The sequence below is a fragment of the Triticum dicoccoides genome, chromosome 4A, assembly GCF_002162155.2.
Source record: "Triticum dicoccoides isolate Atlit2015 ecotype Zavitan chromosome 4A, WEW_v2.0, whole genome shotgun sequence".
NCBI lineage: Eukaryota > Viridiplantae > Streptophyta > Magnoliopsida > Poales > Poaceae > Triticum > Triticum dicoccoides.
In genome coordinates, this window is record NC_041386.1 from 144438179 (window position 1) to 144446153 (window position 7975).

Here is a 7975-nt window from a genome sequence, read left to right on the forward strand (position 1 = left end):
ACTTGTTGGATGAAGAAAGAGACTTAGTAGAAGCACGATCAGCAATCTATCAACAGGACCTGCGTCGTTATCATAGCCGCCGGGTTAAGACCAGGACTTTTCAGGAAGGCAACTTGGTGACCCGGCTCATCCAAGATCTTTCAGATGCACACAAGTTATCCCCACCTTGGGAAGGACCCTTTGTGGTCAGTAAAAATTTAAACAACGGGTCTTACTACCTCATTGACGTTCGAGAGCATGCAGACTCACGTAAGTCCGAAGAGGAGACCCGCCGACCGTGGAACATTGCTCAACTTCGGCCGTACTATACCTGATCCACCGGCTCTCATCCTGTACATACGTTCATCCTGTATATACGATGATCAGCAATAAAGTAAGACCATCGGTCTCTTTTCTTTTCAAATATTATGCATCTTTATTACTTTTTCACAAATGACTATTAAGGAGATGATCATATTTGAATCAAGTTTAACCTTTTTCTAGTCCGGCTTATGATCGTATTCGAATCTAGCTGTGAATATCATGGTCACTTGGGGGCTTCCTGTTCAAACATAGGTCGTATTCGAACCAAAGAGAACATAGCTGTCGTAACCCTTTTGATCGGCTCAAGGCCAAACTCACTTGGGGGCTTCTTGATCCTATCCGAATCATAGCTTAATCCCTTTTGAGCCGACTTGGATCGTATTCAAATCAGGGCCGTTAAAAACCTCTCAAGGTCATTTGGGGGCTTCCTGTTCAAACATAGGTCATATTCGAACCAAAGAGAACATAGCTATCGGTACCCTCCTGATCAGCGCAACGCCAAAGCCACTGGGGGCTATATGGTCGTATTCGAACCTTAGCTTAACCCCTTTGGTCCTGTTTACTGATCATATTCGAATCAAAAACCCCCAATCTTTTAAATACAGAGTTAAAATTATGTTTGTTATCTGTTGCTTGCCTTTGAGTTTTTGTTGCTTCAATATTACAAATGAGATGGCCTGATTCTCTTCACCGGCTCAATTATTGGACAACACAGCCGCCCGGCTTATCCAAGCAGGTGGTCTAAGGATCCGAAGGTACGAGCTACTGAGGTATGATGATTATTGAATGTTCAAGGAGTCTCAACTTTTATATTGAATTCTCAAATTCATCGCCCGGTTTATTTAAACCAGCGATCTAAGGATCACCAAGGACAAGGTATGGTTTTTACTTACACGCGCTTATCGGCTGCGTTAACTTCAGAGTTGGCCTTATCCTGTATTTATATTTGTCTCTGTTTTTTGAGGTGGAAATATGGGCTGTAAAAGAGGTGTTTAAACCCAGTTGTTTCTAAACCGCCTTGCCAGGTCTTTCCTTTTTCCTTGTGTTCGCAGGAACAGAGTTTAAACATTGCAGAGACAAGTGTTAAACAAGGCATAAGAAAAGCATTAAAACATTGGCACCCGGAAGCACAGATTCACATAGAAGCGTTTTATGCGCGATGGCATAAGCAAACATGCGGTGTTTTTAACAGCTAAAGCTATTACAAGGCTTTCTAAAGCCCATGAAGATGATCATTGTCCTTCCCTCACCGGCTCAACATCTTGAATCTGCTGGAAGTTGGGTTTTGACCAGTCATAGCCGTTCATGGCGACAAATTCAGCTTCATCATCAATCAGGCCGACCGGATCAACCTCCGGGGCAAATGTGTCTTCTCTCACCGGTGGGATCAAGTCGGTTACTTTATAGGAAGAAGGGGCCATCTTCTTATTTTCACTGTCAAACCCCGGTTGATACTTGTCCACATTGGTGTCATCTCCAAGGCTAGTCGCCTAAGGCCGGACTTCACGGACATAGGCTATAAAGTCATCCTGATCAAAAGGAGACTCGTCCTCCTTCACGGTAGGATAACCCCTTGCCACGTCTGCCAGTTCTAGATCTGGTACCCAAGCATTGGAGCGGCTTAGGGCAGTCAAAGCTCCGGTTCGCGCGTAGGAGCGTTTCACCTCTTGGAATCTGGCAGGGAGAATGGACAGCCTCTTCAGGACGTCATTGATCTGGTTAGACCCTTGATTAGTAGGCGAGATGGCTGCCAGAGCTTGTTGTGCGCCGATATACAATTGTGCAGTTAAAGTGTATACGACTTTCATCTTAATCAACGAGTCTTGGTCTAGATTCTTACTTCGCGGACCTACACGCATTTTTCACAGAGTCAGTTAACGGATCATATTCCGGCTTGACAGGAAACAAATATGAAAGATCAAATCAGGAAGCTTACCAAAGATAGCAGCGACCATTTGAGACACCCGGCCTTTTAAACTGTTCAGTTTGGTTGAAATTTCCTTCAGAGCTGTTTCGGCTATCTCAGCTCGCCGGGTCAGAAGTATCTTCTCATCTGCCCATGTTTTCTCTTTGACATCAAAGTCAGTCTTCAACTTCTCCGTTTCAGAAAGACTTATTTGCAGTTGGGAGGTGGAAGATTTAATTTCTGATTCCTGGTTCGCTAGCCGGGTCTTTGTATCAGTCAGTTGGGAGTTCAGTTCAGACAATGCATTCTGTGAACACATTCAGATAAAACAAGACCTGGCTTCAAATTCCAGTATCCAATTTCAAAGATTCAAGTCTCAAATACTTTATGAATAAACCACTTGACACTTGGGGGCTAATGTATGTCAAATCAAATTTTTATGACTCTACCAACATATTTGAAGTCCCAAGTCCTTTACAAAGTAACAGAACTTGGCACTTGGGGGCTAATGCACGCAGTTCAACAAGTTTTTCAAGTTTAAACCGGAATATTAAGTATTTTATAGATGGCATTCAATTCTGAAGTACCAATTCATTAATGATTAAATAAACCGGTCCTTGGGGACTACGGGTGAAGTCTTGTTCTACTAATATCAAGCAAAGATTCAGAAGTAAAAGTATCAGTCTATATTGTAAGTCTATAGGTTATTCTGTTTCTCTCATAATCTACAGACTTGGGGCTGAAGGAATGTTGATAAACCGGAAATTACATACCTCATACTTCAATTGAAGCTGCTTGACCATCTCAATCTTAGAATCACGACTGGAGTGTACATGACTGAGATAGCCGGATAAGATATCACTGGCATTAAGATGGTCATAATTGGCAACATCAAGACGAACCTTCCGCCTCTCCAAAGCTTCTTGCTTAGCGGTGCACCGTGCCAAAACCGTCAGGTTCCCCGGCTCAACATAGCGGCTCCCAGTAATTTGAACATCTTGAACACGGGGAGACGGTGGGCCGGTTGAGCTTGATGGACCAGCTGCAGAAGAGTTAATAGTGTTCTTGATAAGGGATGGCTCTATTGGATTTGCTTCATGAACAATAGGCGGGTCTTTGGGGTGACAGTCAATGGAGAAGGTGGCCTAGCCGGCTCAGATGCCAGTACTGGCGGATCTTCCATAGGTTTTGTTGCCTTCGTTTTTTGGACTTAGCTTGACCACTGAAGAAAAATATTTCAGAATAATCAACATTAAGATAACAATTGATCAAACTCGGAAGAAAAGAGGGTTTTTAATTACCCAGGAGCAGTCTTGAAAGCCGGAAATTGTGTTTGTGATGAGTCGCCCGAAGAACGAGACACCTCCTGAAAAGGTAAATGAAAGGAGTTAAAGAAAATACAAGGAGCAGGATTCATCAAATGGGTTAAAGACTGTAATAATTAAACCTCGTTCGGGCGTTTCTGAGGAGTTTGTTGAAGGACAACAGCCGGTTCATCCTCAATTCCAACTTCACACCGGCTTTCATATTGCTGTTTTTTCAAATGAAAGTTGGGATCCAAGTGAGCTAAAGGGTTAGAAAACCTTACTTTACGGATCACTCGACGAACTTTGTGTCTTGGTAAGGGCTCTGAGTCAGAGGAAATAATAGTTACCTCTACTTCCTCGGCCTGACTGGCCCCAGTGTCATCCTGGTAAGGATCAGTGTCAATAAGAGTGTTAAATAATTGGCCAAGGGAGTCAAGGGCTACCTCCGAGTCAGATGAGTCATCAAGCTTCATTAAATCTTCAGCAGTGGTTTTCTTCTTCTTCTTCTTGGATTTCCGGGCTGTTTTCTTGGCGTTCATGGCGGCGAGTTTCGCCTTCTTGGCAGCTTCGTGATCATATTTCACCTTCCAGAAGTCAGAATTGGCCTGTAAAGACAAGAAGAAAGATCAGTATTAAGTACTAATAGCGGGGCAAAACACAAAGAAAAAAAAAGAGATCAAAATGTACTTACTTCTGGCATCGGATTAATCTTGCAGAAGGGACTTAACCCAACAATACTGCAATCTTCGTACTTCCCACTTACCAAAAGGGTCGACATCGAAACAGTGTCTTCTTCGGTGAGTTCAACTTGGCTGTGACGAAGAGGGTGGTCCGGGCTACCGTCATATTCATACATCAGTTGAGATCGACGACTTAATGGGATAACCCACCATGAGATCCAACAACGGGTCAGATCTACTCCGGTTAGACCATTACCCAATAAGCCGTTCATTCTTCTAATGGAGGGAAGCAGCTTCCTACGTTCAGCAACGGTAAGCTTATCCAGAAGGGTGAACTTGGAGTCAAGACGGTTGGGGCGATAACCCGACAAAGGCTTCTCGTTTGCTGGAGAAGTATCCTGACAATAAAACCAAGTTTGGTTCCAATCTTTTGGGTGGCTCGGTAAGACCATGAGAGGAAAAACAGCACCCTGACGGTGCTAAATTGAAATGCCTCCAAGTTCTAAGCTAGAACTGTTGGTGCATTCATTCTGGCGATTCAGATAAAAGTACTCTCTAAACAATTCTACAGTGGGCTCTTGCTGAAGATATGCCTCACCGAGCACTTGGAAGTTACAAATATTGGAAATAGAGTTGGGTCCAAGGTCTTGAGGATGGAGTTTGAAAAAATGAAGGACCTCTCTGAAGAATTTTGAACCGGGTGGTGAAAATCCCCGGTTCATGTGGTCAGTAAATATAATCACTTCTCCATCTTTTGGATTGGGACGTTCTTCCTCCGGGTCAGGAGCACGGTAAGACATGACATTCTTTGAAGGCAGAAACCCAACGATGAAGAATTCTTTTAACCGTTCCTCAGTTACGCAAGAAGGGACCCAGTTACAGACGGTCGGTGACTTTGACGGCATGATGAGTAACGAACTTAAAAATAAATAACAATATGGCGGTTCAGTCTATGGTCAACTATAAAGCAAGTAATGGCGGTTTAACTAAGGGCTAATGGTATATAAGGAAAAGAAACCCGGAGTGGTAAGCCGCCATGACTACAGATTTTCTCAGAAGGCAGAATTCAGTTAAGTGTTGGCATAAAAAAGTTTCACCAAGTTCTTATTATCATTTTGGATCAAAGGGCTGTTTCAAAAAGGGAAATATTCTAGACCTAAAAAACATAGTACAGAGGAGTTCGTCGACTATAACGAAGCATCTGTACAGGTAAAAGGGATCTACTGGTATCAAAAACGAATGCCAAACAGCTACCGCGTGAGTTATATCTCTTTTCTGGATCAAAATAAGTTGCGGAGAAGATCTACAAGATGGCCTGTGATGAACAGATGAAGAACACTGAAGAACTCGTGAAACCTAGAAACGGATCTAGGTACGGGAGAGCGAGGAAAGCTTATAGGAAGCAAGCCTACCGCGAAAAGTCGCCGCGTTCTCTGGATGAACTCAGGGTGATGCAGTGGCCAAGCTTGATGACGATGATGAGAGTCGCGGCGGCGGCGGAGCTCGAGCAGCGACGGAGGTTGCGAGAGGAAGAAGATGAGGAAGAAAGGAGAATGGGAAGGACCGGTCGCGTGCCTATTTATAAGGGCAGATGTGAACAGGCGGGCGCGAAAATCAAGGAGAGCCAATAATAATTGTCCAACTGAACAGACGCCTCGATTCTCGGAAGGCATTAAAAAATGAAAGATCCGTTGTAAGATGATGTCATGAAGGTTTTTGTGTTTTCAAAAGATGACATCACGGCGGGTTACAGAAGGTTTTAGACAGAGGATGGATTCTGACTAAGTGTTGAAGATTGACAAAGAACAAAGTTCAGAGTCAATGTTACTATCAGTTGAGACCCGCCTAGGAGGGGCCGGGTCAGCTTCAATGGCGGGTTACGCAAGAAGTTCAGTAAACATCCAAGTTTGTAGTTTATTAAGTCTTATAGAAGGCCCAAAGGTCAGGGGCCGGCTTAAGGCCCGATGTTGTAAAACGCCACATGTAAGGAAATACTTGTACAGAAAGACATATAAAGAAAGTCACCGAGCCGGACACGATTATGAGCCGGCCGGGACTCTGTAGGCCACCTGGCTTCAACCCGTGTATATAAGAGGATGACCCGGTAGCGGTTTAGGGTAAGAAACAACAAGTCGATAACCAAGCCGGCGATTTAAGCCTCTTGGTGATCGAAACCCCAGCAATACCAACCCCAACTAGACGTAGGCTTTTACCTTCATCATAAGGGGTCGAACTAGTATAAAACTCTCTTGTGTCCTTTGTCCCGATTAACCCCTTTAAGCTTCCTAGTGCGATGGCCCTACGACTAAGTCCTTGCTCTAGGACATCTGCCGTGACAATTCCACGACAGCCACCGTTCATCATTTTTATACATGTTATGCTAGATCATTGCACATCCTGGTACATGATATGTCTCCAACATATCTATAATTTTTGATTGCTCCATGCTGTTGTATTGTCATTCTTGGATGTTTTACAATCAGTTTATAGTCATTTTATATCATTTTTTGGTACTAACCTATTAACATAGTGTCCAGTGCTAGTTGATGTTTTTTGCATTTGTTTTACATCACAGGAAATCAATACCAAATGGAGTCCAAACGCAACAAAAAAATTGTGGATTTTTTTGGAGCAGAAGACATCTAGTGGGGTGGAGAAGCACCTGGGGGGGCCCAAGGGGGGCACAACCCAGGCGTGCCCAGGTGGGTTGTACCCACCTCGGTGGCCTCCCGAACCGCCTCTTTTCTCTATAAACACCCCAATATTCCAGAAACCCTAGGGGAATCGACGAAAATCAATTCCAGCCGCCGCAACTTCCAGAACCACCAGATCCAATCTAGACACCATCACGGAGGGGTTCATCATGTCCATTGGTGCCTCTCCGATGATGCGTGAGTAGCTCTTTGTAGACCTACGGGTCCATAGTTAGTAGCTAGATGGCTTCCTCTCTCTCGTTCAATTCTCAATACAATGGTCTCTTGGAGATCCATATGATGTAATTCTTTTTGTCGTGTGTTTGTTGGGATCCGATGAACTTTGAGTTTATGATCAGATCTATCTCTTTTTATCCATGAAAGTTATTCAAGTCTTCTTTGATCTCTTATATGCATGATTTCTTATAGCCTCATATTTCTTTGCCGTTATTTGGGTTTTGTTTGGCCAACTTGATCTATTTATCTTGCAATGGGAAGAGGCGCTTTGTGATGGGTTCGATCTTACGGTGCTTGATCCTAGTGACAGAAGGGGAACCGACACATATGTATTGTTGCCATTAGGGCATGTACATTGGTATCTAGTCAGCTGTCTGTAATGCATGCCACGTGAGATCTTTGTCGAGGTGGAGGAAATAGATTAAGCAAAAAGAGACAGGTTGTCTGCAGAATTGAAGACCGTCTATTTCTATAAAAATCTGCACCTAACGACGTGCTTTCTCCCGTTGTACGAGGGTCGTCTGTAGCCAACCATTTCTCTCACTAAAAAAAAATCAATTTTATGTTTCCTAACCCCTCGCATGGGCCTACTGGCACGGGCCTGCCACCGCTCATATCGGTTTGTTACAGACAGTCTTATAGACTATGCGTTGTACAGCATGTCGATAGTACAACATATATCTGATATGGCACAGTATTACATACAACCCTTGTCTAAACAATTGTACATGCCCTTAAGGATAACAAGATGGGGTCTATTTCTACATAAATAGATCTTGTCTACATCATGTCATCGTTCTTATTGCATTACTCCATTTCTCCATGAACTTAATAAACTAGATGCATGAT